The sequence below is a fragment of the Bubalus bubalis genome, chromosome 12 (assembly GCF_019923935.1).
Source record: "Bubalus bubalis isolate 160015118507 breed Murrah chromosome 12, NDDB_SH_1, whole genome shotgun sequence".
In the NCBI taxonomy this organism is placed as follows: Eukaryota; Metazoa; Chordata; class Mammalia; order Artiodactyla; family Bovidae; genus Bubalus; species Bubalus bubalis.
This window is the reverse complement of record NC_059168.1, coordinates 19,663,172-19,678,049: the sequence shown is the minus strand read 5'-3', so window position 1 is coordinate 19,678,049 and position 14,878 is coordinate 19,663,172. Positions and strand designations below refer to the sequence as shown.

At 41.1% G+C, this 14,878-nt stretch overlaps 1 non-coding gene across 1 annotated transcript; it reads right to left on the bottom strand.

Annotated features, from left to right (window-relative positions):
• Positions 1 to 879: 879 nt before the first annotated feature.
• On the bottom strand, positions 880 to 951 carry TRNAY-GUA. Its single transcript has one exon. It is a non-coding gene; the product is annotated as a tRNA-Tyr (tRNA).
• Between the last annotated feature and the right edge of the window lie 13,927 nt (positions 952 to 14,878).

Genomic DNA, 14,878 nt, shown 5'->3' with positions numbered 1-14,878 from the left:
ATTTTTTTCTCTCCTATTAGGACATGAGTATTTTCTTATGTTAATAAATTTGTTATGTTATGGTAACAAATAATATCATATAAAGACAATATATTGTCTATTATAAATGTGCCACATTTAATTCTCCTTTGCTAAACATTTAGGTTGTAAGTTTTAATTATATAAGTAACTGTAAGGGCCATCTTTATACACTGAATGTTTTTTTATATGAAAAACTATTTCTTCAAGAGTGGGAGAAATTTAAGATCCTGTGTGTGTGTGTGTGTGTGTGTGTGTGTGACTCAGAAATGTCCAGCTCTTTGCAATCCTATGGACTATAGCCTGCCAGGCTCCTCTGTCCATAGGATTTTCCAGGCAAGAATACTGGAGTGGTTGCCATTCCCTTCTCCAGGGGATCTTCCTGACCCTGGGTCTCCGGCATTGCAGGCAGATTCTTTAACATCTGAGCCACCGTACATGCTGCCAAATTGTTTGATAGGTAAAAATTTGATGAAGAAAAAAATGATAGAGGAGTATAAATAAAAGTTCGGGGCCATACTACGTTGGGCAGAAGAGGAGCAAGTTTTCTTATACTGCTGTACGGGATAAGGAGTTTTAACTTGAGGTTATCAGCATGAGGGGAGCCGCTGCAGGTCCTTGTGAAAGGATGAATAGAAGGAACATGACATTTTAGGGTGATTTCTGAGCCAGCTATACTCACTGTGAACTCAAAGGTAGACAGAGGTTAGAGACAAAAGTCTGGCACTGCCCTTCTTAGTCACTCAGTTGTGTCCAACTCTATGTGACCCCATGGACTGTAGCCCACCAGGCTCCTCTGTCCATGGGGATTCTCCAGGCGAGAATACTGGAGTTGGTAGCCATTCCCTTCTCTAGGGGATCTTCCCAACCCAGGGATCAAACCTGGGTCTCCTGCATTACAAGCAGATGCTTTACCATCTGAGCCACCAGGGAAGACCCAAAAGTCTGGCTAGGAAGTTGTTATAGTAGGCTTTGGTATACGTGATGAACGTCTGGCTTAAGGTGAGGGGAGCAGGCATAGTAAAGACACCTGAAACAGTTACATACAACATAATAACAGTACCGGTCCTTTGCAAATTCATTATCAGCAGATTCATTAAGTTTCTCCACAGGTAGACTCTGACAGAGGAAAGATTTTGATGGGCTTAGTATCCATTCATTTGTGGTGTTTTGTTTTGTTTTTGTTTTCAGCAAAAAGGAGGACCAGAGCTATGTTTCTGCTTAACTTTGGTCATCCCAAAAGCTAACTAGAATTTTTCCAATTTCCACAGAATAACCTGTTTTTGTTGTTAATGACATGGGGAGCAGCAGTAATCTAGAAATCCTGAAATCAGAAAACCACATCGGAAAATAACCCAGTCCTAGACAATTCACAAATGTCCAAAGTAGGCCCATCTTTGGGATGAGATCATCTTACTTTCTTTACTCATAGTTGTTATTTGTACTGAAGTTTTGGGGATTCTAGTTTTGAAGGAACACAACAAAATCAATTGATCCTTGAACAAAAAGAGAGATTGGAAGAATTTTACACTGTTTTTTTCATTGAAACTCACACTACATGAAACTCTGATTTATGTAATATGCAATCATTACATATGCAATCATTACAAAATATGACAGAGAGGACAGATGAAGAAACAGTAACGACAGCTCAGGAGAACATTGCTGGGTTTCAGTGGAAATGTATGGCTTGAGCATGAGGACAAAGCCAAGAGCATTTTTACTCAACTGTAGACTGAGTTCACAGATGTTATAGAATCACTTTTAAGTTAGAGGAATAATCTTTTCAAAATGCTTGTCTGCACAAGCTTTTAGAACTGTGATATGTCAGCCAAACATACACCAAATGAGACTTCATTTTTAAGGATAAACATAAGTCCTTCCTTGAGGTGTTGCAATGAGTGGGATATTGCAGGCGCTTTCATTTGATGCTCTGAGGATATGGAATTGGCATGAATGAGTGATTTTCAAATTTATCTAGTAGAAATGTCAAAACATTGACAGCAAGGATATCTTTCATACCCATGTAAAGATAACAGCAGAAAAATGGCAAATTAAAAGCATTGAATTCAAATCGAAACTAATCAAAATAGAACGTAGCTATGAAACATTTCAGCCCCCTTCCTAAAAGTCCTAACCATCACAGAAAGAGTTATAAAGATTCAATGAAATCATGTTTCAAGAGTCCTTCTTACCTCAAATATTTACTCCAGGGACTTCCCTGATGGCCCAGTGGTGAAGAATTTGCCTGCCAATGCAGGAGACACAGGTTCGATCCCTGGTCCAGAAATGAAGATCCCACATACTGCAGGGCAACTAAACCCTCACACCCTAGAGCCCGTGTTCCACAACAAGAGAAGCCACTGCAATGAGAAGACCATGCAGCTCAACAAAGAGTTGCCTCTGCTACCTGCAACCAGCGAAAGCCCATGTGCAGCAATGAAGCCTCAACCCAGCCAAAAATAAAACAATAGTTTATTATAAAAAATATTTACTCTGAAGTTTAAAACCATCCTCAGATTTCTTTTAAATCATTCCTTTCTCAGTAGAAAATTTGTGCCACAGTTTAAAAACATCTTCCATCACATTAGTTCCTACATATTTCATATATTACCTCAAAAGGAAGAATTGAATCAGTGACTAACAGGGTCTAAGCTAAAAATCATAGAAATCAGTAAATATTTCTACAACTAGTTCAAAGTATAAATATTTTGTTCTGAAAGAATCTCTGTTTTCGCCTAAAGACTAATCTTATCTGTGTGTGTGTATGTGTGCTTGGTCGCTTGGTCATGTCTGACTCTTTGCGCTGTAGCCCACCAGACTCCTCTGTTCATGGGATTCCCCAGGCAAGAATACTGGGGGTATTCCAGACCCAGGGATCAAAACTGGCTCTCCTGCACTGCAGGTGGATTCTTTACCATCTGAGCCACCAGGGAAGCCCAATATTGTCTAATAAACCTTAAATAACACAAAACTTTGCTGGCAGAAAACTTCAATTAATCCCACTCCCTTCCAAAAAAAAAAAAAAGCGCTCTTTTTTTCCATCTGTCCCCCTAACTAGGCAGCACAGGGATGTCTGGTTCAAAAGTTTAACACGGTATTTTTATTCCCAGCACACCAAAGAATAACATCCTTTAGTGCTGTCTCAGAAATTTTGGAGCACCATTCAAACATGTCAGGCTATTTCTTAAAGAACATGTGCTAAAACCCTGGAACTCAACCTCAAAGTCTGTCCTAAAAAACAGCCCAAATATTCAGACCTTTCCAAACAAAATCAGTTTATGATTAAAATCTCACTAAGACCAGGCCTTTTATTTTGACAAGGAAAAAAACACTTTAGGTATTTTCATATGGTCCAGTTTCCAGAAATAGCAGCTTTGGATGCATATCATCTGGTAAATTGGCAGCAGCATGATCCCAAACCTCCTCCAGGGAAAATCATGCAAAACCTGGAAAAGGAATCCTAAATGTAGGTGAAGGGTCAACAGTGTAATTTCTAACAAGTACCTGCTTCTACGTGCAGTGGAGAAATCAAGAGTGAAGGTTTGAATCTGGTGAACCTAGATTCAAACTCTACCAGGACCCAACCCTAGAATCTTCTTCCTTCCTAAACTGAAGTTGTGCTTTGACAGAAGAAAAAAAACTGACCCTACTACAGGTACACAAAAGCTCACAGGTATTCCTTCCCCAAAATGGTTCCATGATCCAATGCTTACAAATAGCTTACAAATAGCTGTGAAAAGAAGAGAAGCGAAAGTCAAAGGAGAAAAGCAAAGATATACCTATTTGAATGCAGAGTTCCAAAGAATACCAAGGAGAGATAAGAAAGCCTTCCTTGGTGATCAATGCAAAGTAATAGAGGAAAACAATAGGATGGGAAGGAGTAGAGATCTTTTCAAGAAAATTAGAGATACCAAGGGACATTTCATGCAAAATGGGCACAATGAAGGACAGAAATATGCTTGAGGCAGAAGATATTAAGAAGAGGTGGCAAGAATACACAGAAGAACTATACAAAAGATATCTTCATGACCCAGATAATCACGATGGTGTGATCACTCACCTAGAGCCAGACATCCTGGAATGCAAAGCCAAGTGGGTATTAGGAACAAATATGAACAAACTACAAACAAAGCTAGTGGAGGTGATGGAATTCCAGTTGAGCTATTTCAAATCCTAAAAGAGAAAGCTGCAAAAGTGCTGCACTCAATATGCCAGCAAACTTGGGAAACTCAGCAGTGGCCACAGGACTGGAGGTCAGTTTTCATTCCAATCCCAAAGAAAGGCAATGCCAAAGAATGCTCAAACTACCACACAATTGCACTCATCTCACATGCTAGCAAAGTAATGCTCAAAATTCTACAAGCCAGGCTTCAACATTACATGAACCATGAACTTCCAAATGTTCAAGCTGGATTTAGAAAAGGCAGAGGAACCAGAGATCAAATTTCCAACATCCATTGGATCATCAAAAAAGCAAGAGAGTTCCAGAAAAACATCTACTTCTGCTTTATTGACTATGCCACAGCCTTTGACTGTGTAGATCACAACGAACTGTGGAAAATTCTTCAAGAGATGGGAATACCAGACCACCTGACCTGACTCCTGAGAAATCTGTATGCAGGTCAAGAAGCAACAGATAGAACTGGACATGGAACAACACACTGGTTCTAAATCAGGAAAGGAGTATGTCAACGCTGTATATTGTCATCCTGCTTATTTAACTTATATGCAGAGTACATCATGAGAAACGCTGGGCTGGATGAAGCCCAAGTGGGAATCAAGGTTGCCGGGAGTAATATCAATAACCTCAGATATGCAGATGACACCACCCTTATGGCAAAAAGCAAAGAAGAACTAAAGAGCCTCTTGATGAAAATGAAAGAGGAGAGTGAAAAGTTGGCTTAACTCAACATTCAGAAAACTAAGATCATGGCATCTGGTCCCATCACTTCATGGCAAATAGATGGGGAAACAATGGACACAGTGACAGACTTTATTTTTTTAGGCTCCAAAATCACTGCAGATGGTGACTGTAGCCATGAAATTAAAAGACATTTGCTCCTTGGAAGAAAAGTTATAACCAACCTAGACATCATATTAAAAAGCAGAGACATTGCTTTGCCAACAAAGGTCTGTCTAGTCAAAACTATGGTTTTTCCAGTAGTCATGTATGGATGTGAGAATTGGACTATAAAGAAAGCTGAGTTCTAAAGAATTGATGCTTTTGAACTGTGGTGTTGGAGAAGACTCTTGAGAGTCCCTTGGAGAGCAAGGAGATTCAACCAGTCCATCCTAAAGGAAATCAGTCCTGAATATTCATTGGAAGGCCTGATGCTGAAGCTGAAACTCCAATACTTTGGTCACCTAATGTGAAGAACTGACTCATTTGAAAAGACCCTGATGCTGGGAAAGATTGAAGGCGGGAGGAGAAGGGGACGACAGAGGATGAGATGGTTAGATGGCATCACCGACTCAATGGACATGGGTTTGAGTAAGCTCCGGTAGTTGGTGAAGGACAGGGAAGCCTGGCGTGCTGCAGTCCATGGGGTCACAAAGAGTCGGACACCACTGAGCAACTATCTGAACTGAACTGAACTTATCCAATGCTTTCAGGAAACTCTGGGTCAAATGTTTTAAATGTTTCCTTTCTTGCAGGATTTCTCAGAGCCTTTAATATGTTAATATACGATGAAGATTGCTCATTTCCTAACTTCTTTGACCATGGGTGCTCTTGTACTGCCACACTTATTAACATCTCACTAAAGAATTTCACTGGGCTTCCCAGGTGGCTCAGTGTTAAAGAATTCACTGTCAACGCAGGAGTCCACGGTTTGATCCCTCGGTCGGAAAGATTCTCTGGAGAAGGAAATGGCAATCCACTCCAGTATTGTTGTCTAGAAAATTCCATGGACAGAGGAGCCTGGCAAGGTATAGCCCATGGGGTCGCAAAGAGTGGGACATGATGGATCAAGTCCACAGTAAAAAATTTCACTAGATAGTGAAATCTTTTTTGAGTTTAGGAAGAGTCTAACTATTTAACTATTCATCTATTTGACACAGGACCAACCCTAGAATGCTAAACAATGCCACACTTGTTCTCCTTCCTCTAGTTCACTTTCTCATGGTCCTAAATTTGAGGACTTACCTGGTGACTCAACTGGTAAAGAATCCACCTGCAATGGGGGAGACCTGGGTTTGATCCCTGGGTTGGGAAGATTCCCTGGAGAAGGGAATAGCTACCCACTCCAGTACTCTGGCCTGGAGAATTCCATGGACTGTATAGTCCATGGGGTCGCAAAGAGTCAGACACAACTGAGCGACTTTCACTTTCACTTTCACTTTCAAACTTGAGGGATGTCTATTGTCCCTCCCCACAATCCCCACTTCCCTACAGTGGTATTTAACTCAAAATCAGAGCCAGAGAAATTTCAACTGGCCCTTGAGGTCCTCTGCCCACAAGACTCTGGGGATCTTCCTGCAAGCAGTGTCCTGGATCTGCCAAAAGTTACCCACATCTCCTGAGAGACAAACGTATAAGACATAAATAGTTGGAGCTAATGTAGTAACGAAGAAAATGGATATAATCACGTTTACTCTCATAAAATGGAAGCGATTATTTTTATTTTCACATCATTGTCAGCCCTTTTTATATATCACCATGCACAATCAGACACTTAATAAATACTTTTTACTATTATAATGATTGAATCCACAAATCCATCTACATGAAACTGAATCCATAGTTTCAATCCAGCAATTAAATTTCTGAACCACAGAGATATGGAGTGACATGTCAAGTGGGAAAATGTGGGAGCAAAGAGAGGTGTTGAAGCAAGCAATTAAGTAAAAGAGTCTGCAGCCCAGACGCACTGGTTTCTCAAGTTGAGATTTGCTCCCACAGGGCCCAGAGCTGACATCATGGGAATGTATATCAAGACCAGCAAGGAGGTTACGTGGCTGAGAACCCCAAACCCGTCTAAAAAGCCCAAGTAAAAGTGTTCATTAGTGAGCTAGTGCTGCCAGGTATAAGAAGACAAGAGGACATTCTAGATTAGCCAGAAATGTGAGCAATGACAAGGAAAGGGGGTCAAATATGAAAAGAAAGAATACGAAGGAGTTGAAATGGCAGAGGTTATCCCAATTTGGTACCATCAGAATTTCTGCTCTCTGGAAAGACTTATGACGTTTGCATCTGTTTTTAAGAGTGACAGCTTCTGTGGGTCCCATACTTCCTGGAAAGAGTATCCCAGGCCCTGTTGGTTCAAGACGGGACAACAAAACATCAGCAACCCCAAAGCACCAGCTGATGCTACCAGCTCCAAGTCTATCTGGAGACCCCACTGAAAGGAAAAGAGTCAGGGTGACTTAAGAAGCAGCTCTCAGGCTATCTACCCCAAGGAAGAGGAGACTCTAGAAAGAGAGGCACTTAATTCCCATTTATAGCTCCTCAGTTCAGTTCAGTCACTCAGTTGTGTCCGACTCTTTGCGACCCCATGAATCGCAGCACGCCAGGCCTCCCTGTCCATCACCAACTCCCAGAGTTCACTCAAACTCACGTCCATAGAGTCGGTGATGCCATCCAGCCATCTCATCCTCTGTTGTCCCCTTTTCCTCCTGCCCCCAATCCCTCCTAGCATCAGAGTCTTTTCCAATGTGTCAACTCTTCCCATGACATGGCCAAAGTACTGGAGTTTCAGCTTTAGCATCATTCCTTCCAAAGAACACCCAAGGCTGATAGCCCCTAGTCAACCTTAATTCAAAGTTGAAATTAGGGCAAACAATTCCCAGATATGACAACCTTTTGAAGGATGCAGTATTCTAGGGGCGGTAATTAATAAGAAAATTTTGCTGCTTACTGCCTCTCGGAATTTGAAGCATTTTTATCTCGGGTCTTCAAGGTCACATCTGTAAGAAAAGAGGAGCAAGAGAGATAATGAAGCTGCAGGTGCCTTGAAACTGGCAATACAGCACAGGAAAGGTCTGTTCAAGACAAGCCACATACAACCTTTATGATGTGTGTATGCATGCTCACTGTCATGTCCGACTCTTTGAGAGCCTGCCAGGCTCTTGTGTCCATGGGATTTCCCAAGCAAGAATACTGGAGTGAGTTGCCATGCCCTCCTATAAGGGATCTTCCCCACCCAGGGATTGAACCCGAGTCTCTTGTGTCTCCTGCCTTGCTGGCAGATTCTTTACCACCAGCACCACCTGGGAAGCCCGTAACCTTTATGATAGCTCTTACTATTGAGTGACTGCAGCCATCCTCAGGCAACCTAATAGACTCAATTCCCTCTCACATCCTCCAGAAATGCCAAAACCATCCTGGGTTTAATCAAAAGACCTATGTTTATTCAACATACTTCACTCGAGAAAGATAATCCAGGGAACCCAATGCCTTCTTTACTCTGTGTAGCCACTTGCATTTTCTTACTTATGTTTTTACTTTCTATGTGTCCAATTTTATTTTCAATGATTGACCTGGATTTTAGGTTTTAATAGCCTAAATATCAGATTTTGTTAGTTCAGCTGTATAGTTAAAATGTTCTTACGCTTTTGCTCTTAATTAATGGATACCATTCAACAATGAAGGATTCTGTTTAATCTTTCTTTTTAAATGAGTTTTAAATTATTCTTTGTTTGCACATGGCCCAAGAGAAGCTTTTCTGGGGGGCTGGTAGACAAAATGGTAAAAGTCCACTTCCCTTAATAGACAAAGATTCCCTGTGATGGTAAAAGAAAGAATTTCCCCACCTGGTAGTTATTTAGGAAACTGATTTTTAACCTAATCACAGGATTTTTACACTTATATTAAATTCCACCTTTGTTAGTTTTGACCTGGTAATTCAGCCTGGACATCCATTTTTAAATGAAGGTTTGTTTTTTTTTTAAGACTTTCAAAAAAGTAAAGATATAAAAAGTCAAAAGAGGGTCTAGTCCTCTCTTTCCCAGACCCTAATGTGCCACAGCCAGAAAACACAGTTTTTTTATCTACTCCAAACTCAATTTGGAGGAATACCCTCAAAAGCTGTCTTCTCAGCACTCTGTATCCAGATATGATATTATTCTGAAAATAACCCCAAAAAGCCAGATGCTGTTTTGAGCGTCTACATGCTTCAGAGTTGATGGGGACATCAAATAGAGCCCAGCCCCCAAACACGCACACCTTGGCCTGTAGACTATAAAAATTTATTAGGTGAGCCCACTTTAGAGTATTGCTGAATTCTTTAGCTGGCAGTGATCTTGGTTTCCATCAGGGACAAGCTGCCTTAAAATAAGGCCCTTGAAAGGACTTACTCCAGACCCTCAGGGAAAGGAGCTGCCAAGTAATTTCAGGGGAGAATTCAGTTGCTCCGGAAACAGGTTTTGACAATGGCTCTGTGTGCCAAAGGGCTAAGCTCGTGAGGGCACCAGGTTCCCGCCCCTCAAGGATACTTGAGGCTCTGCTCTCCAAACAGATGACTTCATTCTGACAACAGGGCTTTTTCTTTTTTTCCAAGAAGCTGCCAGTTCATACACATTATAAAGTAAATTCTCTCGTTGACACTGGAGTGGCAGGAACTACAAACACTGCTTTTTAAAAAGTGTGTGAGTTGGAAAAGATAAGCTGGAAAAGGAACAGAATTTCTCCCCAAAAGGATTTGTGGTAACCACGGAAATGAATCACCCAATCAGCAATCACTTTGTCAGCCCCAGTATTGATTAAGAAGGTATGTGGAGTTATGCGAAACGACTCTAGCTCAGGAAATTTTACCTCAGGCTGAGTAAGGTGCTTTAAAAAGCATGGGTCCCAGAAATATCGAAACCTTCTCTTCCCTTAACCCTTCAAGAAACCACATCTACTAAAAGAAGAAAAAGATAACCAGTCCCTATTCAACAGCTCACCAGTTTTTAACATCCCATGCCCCCATCTTCTAAGGGGCACCAGAGGACAGAGGTATGGGCACAGAGAAGTCTTTTACGTCATTATTCTTCTTTCACTGCTAACACTGAGGAGTAAGAGGAATCAACTTCTTCCGAGTTATGTTCAGCCTGAGTCCACATAAGCCATGGCTGTAAACACACCTCGATAACAGAGAATATGAGAGTTTAGACATGATAAGACTACTTTATCACCCACCACCTTAAACCTTTGATTCCTTTCTCTACGTCAGAGGTTCTCAACTTTTCCTATAGAAGTCCAGATGGCATATATTTTAGGTTTTGCAGGCTGCATGTGATCCTCCTCCTCCCCTTCTTCTTCCTTCTTCTCCTCTTCTCCTTCTTTTTAAAACACTCACTGACTCGATGGACATGAGTTTGAGCAAGTTCCAGGAGCTGGTGATGGACAGGGAAGCCTGGTGTGCTGCAGTCCATGGGGTTGCAAAGAGTCAGACACAACTGAGCGACTGAACTGAACTGATAGTGTAAAAACCATTCTTAGCTTGCAGATTTGATTCATGTACCTTAATTTGTTGACCCCATTCTACATTACATCACAGAAGTTCTGACATATCAGAATGTAGGTCACTATTTAATCCAAGTTTCAGGTGACCAAGCAAGCACACTTTCAGAACCACCTTAAACTCGTTAAGCTAACACACTAAATCCAGAAGCTCTGGTGAATGCACCAATACCAACAAATTCAGCCTGACGTCACATTATATTCCATTCTCCTCAGACTGAGACACTTGGAATTTATTCCCACGCATGCTCCATACTCCCCAGGTTTCACATGATATAAATTAACTAAATCATGCTATTCTTTTAGAATATATACTCTCTCTTCACAGGTCAGAGTTACATTTGTACTCCCGTACATGGTGGGATCTGACTCTAGCTACGTACCTAGGGGCCATGAAAACTGAGGCTGGATGGAACTGGCAGAATAAAATATTCTCGTGGGACAACAGGGTCAGTTGAGATTAAATAGAGTTTTTAGGGAAGGGAGAGACCATCTCAGACTTGGGAGGAGGAGCTCATTTTGCCAGAAAGAAAGTTTCAGTGACATTTGAGAAGAATTCAGAAATTTCAACTTTCTCTGAGTCCACCCAGATTGTTTTCATTCCAAATCTCAGAGTCCCACTCCTTCCCAATCAAGTTCCTAATTTTCACGTAAGAAATGTGGCAAGTCTGTGATTTGCATTGTAATTTTGCAATACACACAATTAAATTTTGGATTTGGCTCTCAGTGATATTTGAAAATTAGGTGGCTCAGTGGTAAAGAATCTGCCTTCCAATGCAGGAGACACAGGAGATATGGATTCAATCCCTGGGTCAGGAAGATCCCCTGGAGAAGGAAATGACAACCCACTCCAGTATTCTTGCCTGGGAAATCCCATGGACAAAAAAGCCTGGCAGGCTACAGTCCATGGGGGTCACAAGAATTGGACACGGCTTGGCAACTAAACCACCGCTACCACCACACCCAAGGTTCCTTCATAAGCTGCAGTACCGCATCCACAGATTCAACCAACCAGGAACCATATAGTATGGTAGCACTTACTATTGAAAAAAATCCACATGTAAGTGGAGCCATGTAGTTCAAAGTTCAAACTCACACTATTCAAGGGCCAACCATGTTTTTCCTTGGAAAGGAACTTAGCACTGTGTTCAAGGCCAAGGTGATAAAAAAAATCAATACAAGAACTCCATCATTTGTTCTGTTTGATAGGACCTTTCTTATTAGAAACATTCTATTCGTCGAAGGAAGGAAAGAAAGAAGAAAGGGGGAGGAGGAAGGAAGAAAGGGAAATTACACCAAATATTTAAACAGAAAGGGTTTAATATAGGGAATTGGTTTCACAGGCATTGGAGGAATGAAAGAAAAAAAGAAAAAACTAAAGATAACCTAAAGATGATAATGAAAGGAAGAATCTACAATGCTGAACTGATTCAGTTCAGTTCAGTCGCTCAGTCGTGTCCAACTCTTTGTGACCCCATGGATGCCAGGCCTCCCTGTCCATCACCAACTCCCAGAGCTTGCTCAAATTCATGTCCATTGAGTCGATGATGCTACCCAACCATCTCATCCTCTGTTGTCCCCTTCTCCTCCAGCCTTCAATCTTTCCCAGCATCAGTGTCTTTTCCAATGAGTTGGTTCTTTGCATCAGGTGGCCAAAGTATTGGAGTTTCAGCTTCAGCATCAATCCTTCCAATGAATATTCAGGACTGATTTCCTTGTGATTAGGTGAAGAAAAAAAAAAAAAAAAGGAAGTGGTTGGGATTATCAAAACCTAGAAACTCAGAAGAGGGATAGTCGTTAAGCTGGCTAGGGCTTAGCCCTCTGAGGAGACAATATTTCCCAACTGATGATAAAAACCTGAAAATCTCAGAGAAGGATGTCCATGATCCTGGGAAAGGGGCAACATCTGGCTACCAACTGTATCTCTGAGCAGGTGAGATACAGCTGGTTCTGCCAAAGCTAGAAGAAGCCAAAGGCAATAGTAAACATCCAAAGTCAAGTCAACACTGACAAGACTAAATAAAAACAAGAAGGAAACCTTTATTCCTCTGCCCTCCCTTTCAGTCTTATGATAAACAGGAAGTCTTATGATGCAACAGGAAGTCAGCTGGCAAGAGAGTCTGGATATGTGTTTGGCAGAATTCTAACTTCAGCTGCACAGGACAGAGTATAAGGTTGTGGGTCTGGGCCTCAGAGTCAATAAATAAATGATCGCCACAGATAGCAGTAAGTTTCTCAGTTCTTTCTGTTTAAAATGAACTGGGTGGATTCTGTGATGACTTTCAACTTTTTATACCTTTCCCATTCAACATTTTACAATCCTATTCCTCTCTGTCACACCCAGATCCACATTTCAGACAGAAGAACTGGGCCTACAAGTCTTATCCATATGACACCTATGAATGACCACAATTTAACTTGAATTTTCCTTCTTTTTAAAAATATTTATTTATTTATTTATTTGACTGCCCCAGGGTTTTAGTTGCAGCATATGGGATCTCGTTCCCTGACCAGGAATCAAACCCGGACCTCCTTCATTGGGAATGCAGAGTCTTAGCCACTGGACCACCAAGGAAGTCCCCTAACTTGAATTTTCTTACCTTGGTTCTCTTCTTGGTTTTAGCAGGTAGATATTAATACTCAGATTTGTTACCTCAACCATCAAAATGTGTTTCCTAAAATATTTGCTAAATAGAATATACACATGTGTGTTATGGGTGTTAGTCACTCAGTCACGTCTGACTCTGCAACCCCATGGATGTAGCCCACCAGGCTCATCTATCCATGGACTTCTCCAGGCAAGAATACTGGAGAGAGTAGCCATTCCCTTCTCCAGAGGATCTTCCTGACCCAGGAATCAAACCCAGGTCTCCTGCCTTACAGCCAGATTCTTCATCTTCTGAGCCACTAGGGAAGTCCAGACTATACATATAAATACCACAAAAAAGATAAAACAAGGCCAGAGGGGAGGGACAAGCTCATAGCATACCGTATGGAATAAGTCCTAGGATATTCAAAAAGCAAGATTATTGTATCTATAATATATAATATTACTGCATAAAAAAAACATTTTAAGCTGAGGCATTATGTACCAGGCACTAAGTTATTTGCATGTATTAATTCATTACATGCTTCTACCCTTTACAATGGAAATTAATATCCCTGTATTACAGATGAGGGAATTGAGAAACTAGCTTTCATTAGTTTCATCTATATATGAACATTGTAAATATAATTTATACATCTATAGCACATCTATATTTAAGTAAATAGGTATGCTGCTGCTACTGCTGCTGCTGCTGAGTCGCTTCAGTTGTGTCGGACTCTGTGCAACCCCATAGACAGCAGCCCACCAGGCCTCACCCAGCTGAAGAACCCAACAGCTTGACAAACAATGTTGCATTGTGTGATGGATATCAGACACAGAAAGAGCTTCTGGCCATTTCTTTGGTCCATTTCCAGTGAAAACAGAGCGTAATGAACTTGCTATAGACTCTGATTCCAGAACTTTTAGAGGCTGGAGATAGTGATGATCTGTCTGTGAGGCCTGTATGTTTATCATTTCTCAGAAGCCAGCTAGCAGACCAGGCCATCTGCCAGCACATGGTTAGCACCTTTATGTCAACTGCTTTGTCAGCCAGGTACTGTGGCATTTCCTAAGTCATAGCTTAAAACATAAAACCACAATGCAAAGCCAAGATAGCAATAAGAGACCTTTCTACATACCACATTCTAGTAGCTCTGTGAAAAGGCAAGTGACACATTTTGTGTACCGTAATTGGTGTCCAGAGCAGTACAGTGCCTCTGATCTGATGTGTCTCTCCCCCATCTGTTTTGAATTTATATTCTGTAGACAAGAACAGAGTGGGTGAGAAAATGAAGGATATTTTGATATTTGTTCAGAGAATATAAAGCCAAGCTTCCTCCAAATCATTTTGGTGTCCTGTTCAGTGGGCAAAGGACATATGAAATTAATTCATCTCTAAGAGTCTAGTTTTTCTTATTAGAAATTCTAAATTTCTAAAAATTAAGCTAAGAGGATTTTTTTTTTTTTCAGTTAACCAGTCTTCAAATAAAACTGTATATGCCCACAAAGACTAATGGAAAAGGATTATTCCATTATCTTCAGATTCAATTTTATACTTCTAGTACATGATATTGGAGAAGGAAATGGCAACCCACTCCAGTGTTCTTGCCTGGAGAATCCCAGGGACGGGGGAGCCTGGTGGGCTGCCGTCTCAGGGGTCGCACAGAATCGGACACGACTAAAGCGACTTAGCAGCAGCAGCAGCAGTACATGATATAGTAACTGATACTTGCCTTCCCAATATAAAATACTTCTAGTACATGATATAGTAACTGGTACTCGCCTTCCCAATGTAAGCCACTTTTTTTAAGGACAAAATATATGAAACA